Below are 14,746 nucleotides of genomic sequence, written 5' to 3' on the forward strand. Positions count from 1 at the left end.
AAGGAGAAACCAAGACTATTCATGATTATTTCTGAGTCACCACCCAAGAACCTCATCTGTTGCTCAGATGTGGCCTCTCTTTCTAAGCCAATTCCACATATAAACTCACTGACACAGGTTGGCAGGATGGATAAAAAAAGCTAATCCAACTATATGTTGTTTACAAAGGTCTCATCTTAGATCCAAAGACACAAATAGGTTGAAAGTGAAAAGAAGGAAAAAGATACTCCACGCAAATAGTAACCAAAACACCTGGGGGTGTTTTACCTTGCTAAAGCTCCCAAAATGCAACATACCAGAAACGGGCTGGCTTTTAATAATGGGAATTTATTGATTTACAAGCTTTCAGTTCTGAGGCCATGAAAATGTCCAAATCAAGAATCATCAGGATGATACCTTCTTCCTGAAGAAAGGCTGTTGGCAATCCAGGACTCCTCTGTCACATGGCAAGGCACATATCTGGGACTTGTACATGGAGAACTATGAAATATTGCTAAAAGAAATAAAAGAAGACCTAAATAAATAGAAGGACATTCCTTGTTCATGGATTGGAGAACCAAATATCATTAAGAAGTCAATTCTACCCAAATGATTTACAGATTCAATGCAGTCTCAATCAAAATTCCAACAGCCTACTATGAAGAAATGGAAAAGCCAGTTATCCAATGTATTTGGAAGGTTAAGAGCCCTTGAACAGCCAAAAACATCTTGAAAAATAAGAGCAAAGTTGGAGGACGTACTTCTTGACTTTAAACCATATTACAAGGCTACAGTGGTCAAAACAGCATGGAACAAGGCTAGATATACAGACCAATAGAATAGAATTGAGAGATCAGAAATAGATCTTCACATCTATGGCCAATTAAGGTTTTTTTTTTTTTTGCATGGGCAAGCACCAGGGAATTGAACTGGGTCTCTGGCATGGGAGGCGAGAATTCTGCCACTGAGCCACAATCGCACTGCTTTCAATTGAGTTTTGAAAAGGCTGCCAAGTCCACTCACTTGGGAAAAAATAGTCTGTTCAACAAATGGTGCTCAGAGAACTGGATATTCATATGCAAAAAAATGAAAGAGGACCTCTATCTCACATCGTATCCAAAAATTAACTCAAAATGGATCAAAGATCTAAATATAAGAGCCAAAACTATAAGGCTCCTAGAAGAAAATGTAGGGAAGCTTCTTTAGGATCTTGTGTTAGTCAATGGTTTTTTAGGCTGCACACCTGAAGCATAAGCAGCAAAAGAAAAAAGTAGATAAATGGGACCTCTTCAAAACTAAAACCTTTGTGCATCAAAGGACTATGTCAAAAGGGCGAATATGCAGCTGACTCAATGGGAGAAAATATTTGGAACCACATATCTGATAATATCTTGATTTACAAGCTTAATATCTTGAATACATAAAGAAATCCTATAATTCAACAATAGAAAGACAAATAACCTAATGCACAAAAGACTTGAGTAGACATTTTGCCAGAGGATATATAAACGGCCAAAAAGCACATGAAAAGATGCTCAACATCACTAGCTTTGTTACAGAAATGGAAATCAAAACCACAATGAGATATAATTACATATCTACTAGAATGGTCTCTATTAAACAAATGGAAAACTATTAATGTTGGAGAGAATGTAGAGATGTAGGAACACTCATTCACTGCTGGTGGTAATGTAAAATGGTGCAGCTGCTGTAGGAGATAGCCTGGTAGTTCTTCAAGAAGGTAAATATAGAATAACCATATGACACCACAATCCTGCAACTGAGTATATGCCCAGAAAAACTGAAAACAGGACTTGACCGGATATTAACACCAAAGTTAATAGTGGCATTATTCACAATTTCCAAAGATGGAAGCAAGTCAAGCGTGTATTGATGAGTGGATAAACAAAATGTGGCAAATACATACAAGGGAATAATATTCAGCTGTAAGAAGGAATGACGTCCTGATGCATGCGACAACAGGGACGAACCTTGCAGACATTGTGCTGAGTGAAATAAGTTAGACACAAAAGAACGAATGTCATATGATCTCACTGATACAAACTAATTATAATAAGCAAACTCATAGAGTCAAACTTGTAGATTGGGGCTTTTGTAAAGAATGGGGAACTGATACTTAACTTATATAGAATTTCTATTTAGGTTGATTGTAGAGGTTTGGAAATGGGTGGTGATGATAGTGCATATTATTGTGAGTGTAATTAACAGCACTGAAATATGTATGTGAATGTGATTGGAAGGGGAAGTTTGGGGTCGTGCATGTTTTTAGAATGAAAGTTAGAAGGTAAAACATGGGACTGTGCAACAGTGAATTCTGTTGTGGATGATGGATACGGATTAATAGTACAAGTATAAGAATGTTCTTTCATGAATTATTACAAATATATGACATTAATACATGGTGTTAATAATTGGGAGGTATGTGGGAAAAATACACCTAATGTAAACTATGAAAACAATCTATTATAGTAAGTACCTTAATGTTAAGACCTTAATTTGCTTCTGGACAAAGGTTTGTAACTGGAGAGTTGGTTTGGGAGGGTGATCTATCTTCATCTGTCCACACCTTTAAAGATACCAAGCAACCAAAGGCAAATCTGTACTGTTCACCACATTTCACTGATTGCAATCCGAGTATTTAGGCCACTTTTATATTGTCCTGGACAGAATGGGGTGGGGTAGAGGAAGGGGAAGAAAGAATTAGTTGTCTATTTCAGATCACACTTTATGCAAATTAATATCACCAAAATACCATCTCTGTATATGAAGGAACCTCTAAAGAGAGTTTTAAAATTCTGGTCAATTAAAAAATTTTTTTTTATTGTAAAATATAACATGTATATAAAGGAAAGAAATAAAAAAGCAATATGTTTCAAAGCACTCTTCAACAAGTAGTTACAGAGCATATCCCAGAGTTTGTCATAGGCTACTATTTCAACATCTCAGATTTTTTCTTCTTGCTGCATGAAAACATTGGAGGCTAGAAGGAATATTAATATAGTGATTTTCGGACTTATCTGACCTAAGAACCCTCTGGGAATTATAGGTTCCAGGAAGGTAAACCTAGTTAGTGCATGAAAACTTTATACTCTCAGTTCAAGCCCTAGGTGTTTTTTTTTTTAATTTGTTTTTTTTAGCTAAACCATTTCTAGGATTTATTTGAATTGCATCACACTCATAGCAGAGAAATCAGTCTTACAGAAGTATGTGGTCAGAATTGGAAGAAGGGATTTAAAAATTATTTCAAGCAAGCCTAAGCTATTCATTTTAATTCTTACCCAAAATGAAACAAATGGTGTTAAATTTTCAAAGTCATTTTTCTGTTCTTAATTAGCCGGTCCCAATACTTGACCCTGTAAAATTATACCTTTTATATTATCTTTTAAAACTTTTTAATATTACAAGCACCTTTTTTCATGATATTATCACATAGTTTGTATTAATCACCATGATCGTTTTTAAAAATTTTTATTAATAAAACCAATCAACATACAATATGAACATTCTTTTTTCATCACATAGTTGTATATTCATCATCACGATCATTTCTTAGAACATTTGCATCAATTCAGAAAAAGAAATAAAAAGAAAACAGAAAAAAATTCATACATACCATACCCCTTACCCCTCCCTTTCATTGATCATTAGCATTTCAATCTACTAAATTTATTTTAACATTTGTTTCCCCTATTAACCATGATCAATTTTAGAATATTTGCATCACTCCAGAAAAAGAAAAAATTCATACATCCCATATATCTTATCCCTCTTCATTGATCACTAGTACTTAAATCTACCCATTTTTTGTACCCCTTTCCTCCCCATTATTTATTTATTTATTTTTCCTTATTTATTTTTTTTTTACTCACTTTTACTCAGCATCAGACACAAGGTTTTCACAATCACATAGGCACACTGCAAAAAGTATATAGTCATTCTTGAATCATCTTCAAGAATCAAGGCTACTGGAACACAGTTCAACAGCTTCAGGCATTCCCCTCTAGCCACTTCAAGGCACCATAACCTAAAAGGGGATATTTATATAATGTATGAAAATAACCTCCAGGATAACCTTTCAACTCTTTGAAATCTCTCAGCCACTGAAACTTCGTCTCATTTCTCTCTTCCTTCTTTTGGTTAAGAAAGCTTTCTCAATCGCATGATGATAGGTCCTGGTTTATCCCAGGAGTCCTGCCCCATGCTGCTAGGGAGATTAACACCCCTGGGAGTCATGTCCCGCATAATGGGGGGAGGGCAGTGAGTTCACCTGCCAAGCTAGCTTCGCAAGAGAGGCCACATCTGAGCAACAAAAGAGGTTCTTTTAGGGTGACTCGTAGGCATAGTTATAAGTAGGCTTAGCTTCTCCTTTGCAGGTTTAAGCTTCATAGGGTCAAACCCCAAGATTACAGGCTGAGCTTATCGAATTTGTTGTCCTCACTGCTTCCAAGAATAACAGGAATTTCTTAGATGGGGAAGTTGAACATTTCCTTTTTTCCCAGCCCCCCCAAGGGGACTTTGCAGATGTTTCTTTGTTCTCTGCCCAAATTACTCTGGGATATATCGGGAATGACACTAACTTGTACAAACCAACAAGATTTCATGCCCTATTCAAAATTCTGTGTAATTATGGTGTTCAAATAAACTGACCATAAATGTTAAGTTAGATAATGGGCTACCTAAAATATAAATTTTGCACCAAATAAACATCTCTCCCTTTGGTCTCACACAGAAATTGGCATTTTAAAATAGGGACATCATCCTTTACCCTGTATTCTGATTTACCTTAGTCCTCTGCACATCAGCTTCATTCATAGCTCTAGTCAAAGTCTGACCACTTTTTCAACTTTTTAAACGATTGCTGATTGCTGTATTGGGTAATGCTGGCTTTTGTAGTTTCAGTGCTCTAACTCAGAGTCTCAGGTGTCACATATATACCTGAAGTTTGAATTTTCAGGGAATGACTAGGTTATACACAAATAGCTCAGTATCTCAGAATTTAGAAATAAGTTACAACTCCTGAACATATGTGACTGCAGTAAGAGCTTATAGTCTAGGACCCTCAACATTAAGCCTGAACCTGAAAACCCATGCTCAGTAGTCCATTGTATGTATACATCACAGTTCTTCCTTCTATTCCTTAATCCTGAATACTGCCACCATAAAAGTGTGCAAATGTCCATTCGTGTCCCCAGTCTCTGTTCTTCCTAGCAACGGGATTGCAGGATCATATGGCAACCCTACCCTTCACCTCCTGTGGAACCATCCCACTGTCCTTCGGAGGGGCTGTGCCTCTCAGCTTCCCTACCAACAGTGAATAGAAACATCTCTTTCTCCACATTTTCTTTAGCACTTGTTTCTCTCTGTTCATTTTTTAAACTTTTTAAATTGTATAATATATATCAAAGCAAAGAAAGAAAAAAGCAATAGTTTTCAAAGCACTCTTCAACAAGTGGTTACTGGACAGATCCCAGAGTTTGTCATGGGCTACCATGCCATCCTCTCAGATGGTTCTTTCTAGCTACTCCAGAACATTGGAGACTAGAAGGAATAAATATGTTTTTATCATCACAATAGACTTTTTTCTTTCCTGTGTGTAAAAAATAACATATTTACAAAAAGGCAGTAAATTTCACAGTACCGCACAACAGTTAGTTGTATAACTGATTTCAAAGTTTGGTATGGGTTACAATTCCACAATTTTAAGTTTTTACTACTAGCTGCTCTAAGATACTGAACACTAAAGGAAATATCAACATAACGATTCTGCAATTATACTCATTTGTTAAACCCTACCTTCTCTGTACAACTCCACTAATACCTTTGATCTTTCTTCTACTCTTTAGGAGTATTTGGGTTATGCCCATTCTAACTCTCTGTTCATTTTTTTTTCTCTAAGGTGTGCACTTTTATTGAATTGGTCTCAAGTCAGTGTACGGGTAAGCTCTGGCTGCCTCTGCAACATGACAACTCCCAGGGAGACCAAAAGCCTTCATACATCTAAAGTTAGGGGACAAGAAGGGGGGCAGGGCACAATGACTGACCATTCAAAATAATAATAATAAAAAAAGAACTAGTATTAAGGTGGAAAATTTTTTTTAAAAAATTTGAATGACGCATTATTTACAGGAAAGCAATGCTGTCGCCCTCCCTTGTGTGAACGTGGGCAAGGACTGGGCAGTTCTCCTTAGGGAGAAGTTGAGGGCTTCTGGGAAGACAAGGAACTTCCTGAAACAATACATCTCAAGGTATTTGGAATGACTATTAAAAGAAACAAACAACATATAATCAAAGTCCTCAGCCACATCAGTAGAAATTTGGAGGTGCTTACTCCAGCGGATTGCTGTCACTTTCACGGTTCCAGTTTTTAAATCCTGAATCAAGCTCCAAAACCACGACCAACAACAAAATAACCAAAACAAACAAACAAACAAAACAAAACCCAAAACAAATAAAGTCATGCCAATCTCATCTCGTTTTCTGCACAAGTTAGATTTCATCAGGAAAGGGTGTAAGGCAACTAGAGGTGCCCTAGAAGCCCTTGCGGTGGGCGAGGCAGGGTCGGTCTCCTCCTACTCCTGCTTGCTGATCCACGTCTGCTGGAAGGTGGACAGCGAGGCCAGGATGGAGCCGCCGATCCACACCGAATATTTGCACTAGGAGCGGGGAGGGGAGGGGCTGTGATCTTGAGCTTCATCGTACTGGGCGCGGGCGCTGTGATCTCTTCTGCTTCTTGCGGGCGACACCCAGGTACGTGGTGGTCCCGCCATGCAGCACCGGGCTGGCGTAGAGTTCCTTAAGGATGTCCACATCACACTTCGTGATGGAGCTGAAGGTCGTTTCGTGGGTGCCACAGGATTCCATGCCCAGGAAGGAGGGCTGGAAGAGGGCCTCGGGACAGCGGAACTGCTTGGTGCCAATGATGATGACCTGCCCATGGGGCAGCTCGAAGCTCTTCTCCAGGGAGGAGGAGGAGGAGGCGGCGGTGGAGGCCATCTGTTGCTCGAAGTCCCGGATGATGTAGCAGAGCTTCTCCTTGGTGTCAGGCACTCTCTCCTGCTCTGCTGTGGTGGTGAAGCTGTAGCCGTGCTCGGGGAGGATCTTCATGAGGTTGTCCATCAGGTCCCGCCTGGCCAGGTGCAGGATGGCATAGGGCAGGGCGTGCCTCATCGGTGGCCACGGTGTGGGGGACCCCATTGCCGGAGTCCATGAGGATGCCTGTGGTACAGCCAGAGGCGTGCAGGGACAGCACGGCCTGGATGGCCATGTATATGGCAGATGTTGAAGGTCTCCAACATGATTTGGGTCATCTTCTCACGGTTGGCCTTTATGGAGGGAGTCCTCAGCCAGCAGCACCAGGGGCTCCGCCGGGGCCATGTACAGCTCATTGTGGAAGGTGTGGTGCCGGGTCTTCTCCATGTCCTCCCAGTTGGTGACGATGCCATGCTCCACCAGGAACTTCAGGGTCAGGATGCCTCTCTTGCTCTGGGCCTCCTGGCCTATGTAGGAGTCCTTCTGGCCCAAGAGTTTTATTCATACATCACACAATCCAACCTAAGTAAACAGCCATACTTTGCTATAATAATCTATATGAAAACATTTTGTTTTCTTTTGCAAAGAATCCATACCCGTTCCCATATCACTCCCCACTCCCACGCCCCCACTCCCACCCCCCACCCCCCCACCTGCCCTTGACATTTAGCTTTGTCATAATGCCTTTGTTACATTCAGTGGAAGCATATTACAATGTTACTGTTGACTATAGACCCTAGCCTGTGTTGATTGTATTTTTTCCTTGTCTACCACCCCATTTTCAATACCTTGTAATGTTGACATTTGTTTCTCCTCCTGCAAAAATGTTTTTATATTTGTACATTTTATCACCATCATTGTCCACTCTGAGCATTTCTAAGTTATATGTCTCAGTCTTTATCCTCTATCTTTTGTTTTGGTATCATATGTGCCCACAGCACTTCTTACTCAATCATACTCACATTCAATATACTTATATTATTATGCTACCATCAGATAATATTGTGTTATACATTTCTGAATTTTTACAATCAGGCCTATTGCACATTCTGTAATCTCTACCTTCCAAATCCTAATAACCTGTGTTCTTAACTTTAACTCTCAAAGTTCACTCATTAATGTTAATTCGTATTAGTGAGACCACACATATTTGTCCTTTTGTTTCTGGGTAATTTCACTCAGCATAATGTCCTCAAGGTTCTTCCACATTGTTACATGCTTAATGACTTTTTTCTGTTTTACAGCTGCATAATATCCCATTCTATGTATATACCACAGCTTATTTAGCCACTTGTCCATTGAAGGACATTGGGCTGTTTCCATCTCTTGGCAATCATGAATAATGCTGCTATAATCGTAGGTGTGCAAATGTCCGTTTGGGTCCTTGCCTTTAGTTCCTATGAATATTTACCTAGTAAATGGATTGCTGGATCATATGGCAATTCCATATTTAGCTTCCCAAGGAACCACCAAACTGGTTCCAGAACAGTTGCATCATTTTACATTCCCACGAACAGTGGGTAAGTGTGTCTCTTTCTCCATATCCATCCAGCACTTGTCATTTTCTGTTTTTTTTTATAATGGCCATTCTTGTGGGTGTAAAATGATATCTCATTTTGGTTTTGATTTGTATTTCCTTAATAGCCAGTGAAGTTGGACAACTTTTCATTTGCCTTTTAGCCATTTGTATTTCCTCCTTTGAAAAGTGTTTATTCATGTCTTTTGCCCATTTTTAAATTGGTTTGTTTGTCTTTTTGTTGTTGGGTTGTAGAATCTCTCTATATATTCTGGATATTAAACCCTGACCTGAAATGTGGTTTCCAAATATTGTCTCTTGTTGTAAAGACTGCCTTTTTACTTTACTGACAAAGTTCTTTGATGCACAAAAGAGTTAAATTTTGAGGAGATCCCATTTATCTATTTCTTTTATCGTTGTGCTTTGGGTGTAAGGTCTAGGAAACCATCTCCTATTACAGGATTTATAAGATGTTTCCTTACATTTTCTTCTAAAAGTTTTATGGTCTTAGCTCTAATGTTTAGGTCCTTGACCCATTTTTAGTTAATTTTTGTGTAGAATGTGAGATGTGGGTTATCTTTCATTCTTCTGAATACAGATATCCAGTTCTCTAAAAACCATTTATTGAAAAGGTTGCTCTGACACAGTTGGGTTGGCTTGACCATCTTACCAAAGATCAATTGTCCACAGATGAGAGGGTCTATTTCTGAACACTGGATTCTATCTTGTGTCAGTGTATCTATCTTTATGCCAGTACCATGCTGATTTAACCATTGTAGGTTTGTAATATGCTTTAAAGTCAGGTAGTGTGAAACCTCCAACTTCATTTTTCTTTCTCAGAATATTTTAAACTATCCGAGGCACACTGCTCTTTCAAATAAGCTTGGTTATTAGTTTTTCTATTTATGCAAAGTAAATTGTTGGAATTTTAATTGGTACTGCATTGAATCTACAAATCAATTTGGGTAGAATTGACATTTAACTATATTTAGTCTTCCAGTCCATGAAGATGGTATGTCCTTCCATTTATTTAGGTCTTCCATGATTTCTTTTAGCCATTTCTTATAGTTTTCTGTGTATAGGTCTTTTGTGACCTTGGTTAAATTTGCTCCTAAATATTTGATTTCCCGGCGGAGCCCCTGGTGCTGCTAGCTGAGGAACCCCTCAATAAGGCCAACCATGAGAAGATGACACAGGTCATGTCAGAGAGATGTCGTGGCCATCCAGGCCGTGCTGTCCCTGTACGCCTCCAGCTGCACCATATATTTTTTACTCATCTGTCCGTACCATAGATAAAAGAAGCATCAGACACAAGGTATTCACAATCATACAGTCACATTGCAAAAGCTCTATCATTATACAATCATCTTCAAGAAACATGGCTACTGGAACACAGCTCTACAGTTTAATATAGTGATATACTCTGATCACAAATGAACTGTGCAAAGTTATTGATATGGCACATGGGGGACTTGGCACTGCTTTTCTTTCTTTCTTTCTTTCTTTCTTTTTTTTTTTTTTTTTGCATGGGCAGGCACCAGGAATCAAACCTGGGTCTCCGGCATGGCAGGTGAGAATTCTGCCAGTTAGCCACCATGGCCTGCCCTCCCCCGCATTTTTGAAGGACAGTTTTATAGGACATAGAATTCTTGATTGGCAGTTCTTATTCTGAATCTTAAATATATCATTCCACGGTTTTCTTACCTCCATGTTTTCTGCTAAGAAATCTACGCATTGTCTTACTGAGCTTTCCTGATATGTGATGGGTTGCTTTTCTTTTGCTGCTTTCAAGGTTTCTCTCTTTGTCTTTGGCATTTTACAATCTGAATAGCAAATGTCTTGGAGTAGATCTATTTAGATCTATTCTGTTTGGGGTATGCTGCACTTCCTGAATCTGTAATTTTATATCTTTTATAAGAGAGGGAAATTTTCAGTGACTATTTCCTCTATTAGTCTTTCTGCTCCTTTTCCCTTCTGGGACACACATAACACATATACTTGTGTGCTTTATGTTGTCATTTAATTCCCTGAGACTCTGCTCATATTTTTCCATTCTTTATTTTGTATTTTCTTTTGTGTGTTGGATTTCAGATGCCCTGTCCTTTAGTTCTTTCTTTTGCCTCTTCAAATATATTATTATAGGGCTCTGTTGCTTTTCTATTTTTAAAAAGATATTTTTATTGATAAAACGACATATAAACATCCTTTTTTATTTTTCAAACATTCTTAACATATAAACATTGCATACATAGTGTACAATCGTCTATTTTTTCATCTCTTCTATTGTGCCTTTCATTCCCATAAGTTCTGTGATATATTTTTTCAAACTTTCAAGTTCTTCTTTATGCTCACACAGTGTCTTCTGTATATCCTTCCTCAACTCATTGATTTGATTTTTAATGAGATTTTGCATGTCTGTTAAACATCCTGAATTAGTTATTTCAACTCCTGTATCTCATTTGAACCATTGGTTGGTTCTTTGGGCGATAGCTTCGATTTTCCTAGTATGGCTCGTAATTTTTTGTCAGCGTCTAGGCATTTGATTCCCTTAATTAGTTATTCTGGAGGTTGTTTGCACCCTGTACCTAGGGTTTTCTTGCTGGATGGCTTTGTTCTCTATCTGTTCTTTGGCATTCAATTCAAGTTATTCTAGACCTCTAGCATAGGTTCTGTTTAACTGATCAGAATTTCTCAGTTATTGTTTATCTCTTTCTTGCCCTGCCTATATGGAGTCTGTTTTTGAGGAGGATCTCCTCTGATATGATCAACCCTGGTCAGATTTTCCCAGGCCAGACAAGCCCATGTCTTAGGAGGAGAGAGTAGCCAGTATCAAGTTTCCTTGTGAGTGAGACTCAGCAGGTTGTTAGATTTTCCTATGAATAGTGATGCAGTGTCTTTCATTTCAGCAGCCTCTCCCTGACAGAGGCCTGGTTGAGACTGAGGGTGAGGTACTAGGCAGGCTTTGGTTGCTTCTTTTTTCCAGCCCCTGGGGCCTGAATTTCCCAAAGGAGGGATTCCACTTAAACTGGGCCACGACCCCTTTTCTTGGGTAAGATACACCCTTTAGGGAATAGCCCACCTGACCATTTACTTGTCTCTCTGACGTGGCTTAATTAAGCCCTTGCCTGGGGGCAGTGTTGGAGCATAAGAGTGCTGGCAGTTCCATCTAATGAGCTGTTACGAAGTTAAAAAAAAAAAAAGGCAATAAATTTCAAAGCACACCAGAGCAATTAGATTTCAGAGTTTGGTATGGGTTACAATCGCACAAGTTTAAGTTTTTACTTCTAGCTGTTTCAAGACACTGGAGACTGTGAGAAATATCAATATAATGATTCAGCAATTATACTCATTGTTAAATCCTATCCTCTCTGGTATAACTCCTCCTCCTTTTATTTTTCTCCCAATCTTTAGGGGTATTTAGGCTATGCCTATTCTAACTTTTTCATGTTGCAAAGGGCTGTTGATAATACGGGATATGGGGATGGAATTAGTTGATGTTCTGGAGAGGCTGGCCCCTCTGGGCTTCAGGTCTTATCTGGCATAGGCACCCATCTGGAGGCTGTAGGTTTCTGGAAAGTAATCATAGTACATGGAACCTTTGTAGAATCTCAGACAAAGCCCTAGGTATTCCTTAGGGTTGGCAGGAATGGTTTTGGTTGGGATTTGGCAAACCATGGTAATTAGCAATGTCTAGCTGATACTTGTTTAAGAGTAGCCTCCAGAGTAGCCTCTCAACTCTATATGAAGTCTCTCAGCCACTGATACTCTATTAGTTACAACTATTTTCCTTCTTTTGATCAGGAAAGCGTCGTCAATCCCATAGAGCCAGGGCCATCTACCAATACTTTCTAATCATCAGCCAAAATAACCTGATTAATTTTTATTAGAGAATTTGAATGTTGGCAGTGAGGGAAGTTTATCAATGGAAAGTTGCATTTGGGGAGTTTTGTTTTTCCTTTTTTTTTATTATAAACAATGCACAAATATAGAAACCTTCTTGTTATGTAAGCATTCTTGACATATAAACATGTTTGACGTGGTTACAATCAGTGGCTCACAATATCGTCACATAGTTGTGTATTCATCACCATGATCATTTTTTTGAACATTTGCATCTCTCCTGCAAAAGAAAGAAAAAAGAAAAAAACCTCATACATGCCATACCTTTTATCACTCCCTTTCATTGACCACTAGTATTTTAATCTACTCAATTTATTTTAACCTTTGTCCCCACTATTATTTCTTTATTTCTTACCCATATATTTTTTACTCATCTGTCCGTACCATAGATAAAAGAAGCATCAGACACAAGGTATTCACAACCATACAGTCACATTGCAAAAGCTATATCATTATACAATCATCTTCAAGAAACATGGCTACTGGAACACAGCTCTACAGTTTAATATAGTAATATATTCTGATCACAAATGAACTGTGCAAAGTTATTGATATGGCACATGAGGGACTTGGCACTTATTTTCTTTTCTTCTTCTTCTTTTTTTACAGATCTGTTATAAAAGCGAAGTTAGTATGGCATGGGATTAAAAATTCATCCCATGAGCTGACCCCAGGGCTATCACACATACACATGGCTGATTCTCTGATGCTCTTTTTGTGTGTGTATGTGTGTCATACATTTGTTTATTTTTAACATTTATACTATTAATATATATAAAACTCAAAATGATGTAATACGGTATGTCTTGAGAAGTTTTATAACATTTACACTCCATATTATATAAATTCTTATCTGCACTGATCTTTTTCTCACCAGCACACACCCTATAGATGAACACTTATGCTTGTTTCTTTTGAATCCAACCAGTGTTCACTTAGCACAAATACAACTATATATATATATGTTTCCTCCTTTCTTACACAAAAAGGGGTAACACTATCCACATTGATTTTTCCTTGCTTTATTTTATTTGAAAAATATATCCAAAAGAGCTTTCCAGTAAATAAAGAGCTTCCTCTTTTTTTAAAGCTGCAGAGTGTTCAATGATGTCACTTGTGTTGTTTTTAATCTTTTATTATTAATAATAAGGTTACAAGAATAATGTTGAATATAACTCCTTTTTAAAATTTATTTATTAATTAAAAATTTTTTAAATACCAAAAAACACCAGATAAAATGCAAACATTCGTAACTTTTCATCATTCCATTCTACATATATAATCAGTAATTCACAATATCATCACATAGTTGCATATTCATCATCATGATAATTTCTTGGAACATTTGCATCTATTCAGAAAAACAAATAAAAAGAAAACAGAAAAAATTCATACATACCATACCCCCCACCTCTCCCCCTCACCGATCACCAGCATTTCAATCTAAATTTATTCTAACAAGCATTTCACTCTAAATTTATTTTAACATTTGTTCCCCCTATTATTCATCTTTATTCCATATGTTTTACTCATCTCTTGATGAGGTAGATAAAAGGAGCATCACACACTAGGTTTTCACAATCACACAGTCACATTGTGAAAGCTATATCTGATGTCTTTTAATACATTTCCTGGAAGTTGCGACCATTATGTCCTTCACAAGGAAAACCACTGTTGTTTAGCATGCAATGTCTGCACTAGTATTATACCATGTAAAATCGCTTTGCATTATGGTATATTGTCAGCATATTTGAAATGCATTTTTTGTGTGTGTGGGCAGGCACACAGACGTACAGGGCTCACTCATATTGATGTACAGGGCTCATCTCATATTCAGAAAGATATTATCTGATATGTGATAAAATGTTGAGTGATGCTCACATAAGTCTCATCTCTAATAATCACATATGAATTCCCGCCGAGGAAACAAGTGTTTAAATACACTAAGCTTAATAAATAACTCTAAATAACAATAATAATAATGAACCATGACTCCCATCTTGCTAGCTCTTGCTCTTTTTCAGTGCTTACTCGGATGAAATCAGACTGTGTGTTGTGAGCTGCCCTGTGGAGAGGCCAACGTGACAAGGAACTGAGGGCTGCAGCCCCAAATCCCCCAAGAACCTGAATCCCGCCAAAAAGCGCGGAGTGAGCTTGGAAGCAGTTCTTGCTCCACTTGGGTCCTGAGATGAATGCGGTCCTGAACAACACTTTGATTGCAGCCTTGTGAGACACCTGGAGCTGGAAGACCTAGTTAAGCAGTGCCTGGAGACCTGACCCAGAGAAACAGTGAGATAATAA

At 38.2% G+C, this 14,746-nt stretch overlaps 1 pseudogene; it reads right to left on the minus strand.

Moving 5' to 3' along the window:
• Window positions 1–7,527, minus strand: part of LOC143690656 (actin, cytoplasmic 2 pseudogene) — an 18,878-nt pseudogene extending 11,351 nt beyond the window's left edge.
• Between the last annotated feature and the right edge of the window lie 7,219 nt (window positions 7,528–14,746).

This window comes from Tamandua tetradactyla, chromosome 7 (assembly GCF_023851605.1).
Source record: "Tamandua tetradactyla isolate mTamTet1 chromosome 7, mTamTet1.pri, whole genome shotgun sequence".
Lineage (NCBI taxonomy): Eukaryota > Metazoa > Chordata > Mammalia > Pilosa > Myrmecophagidae > Tamandua > Tamandua tetradactyla.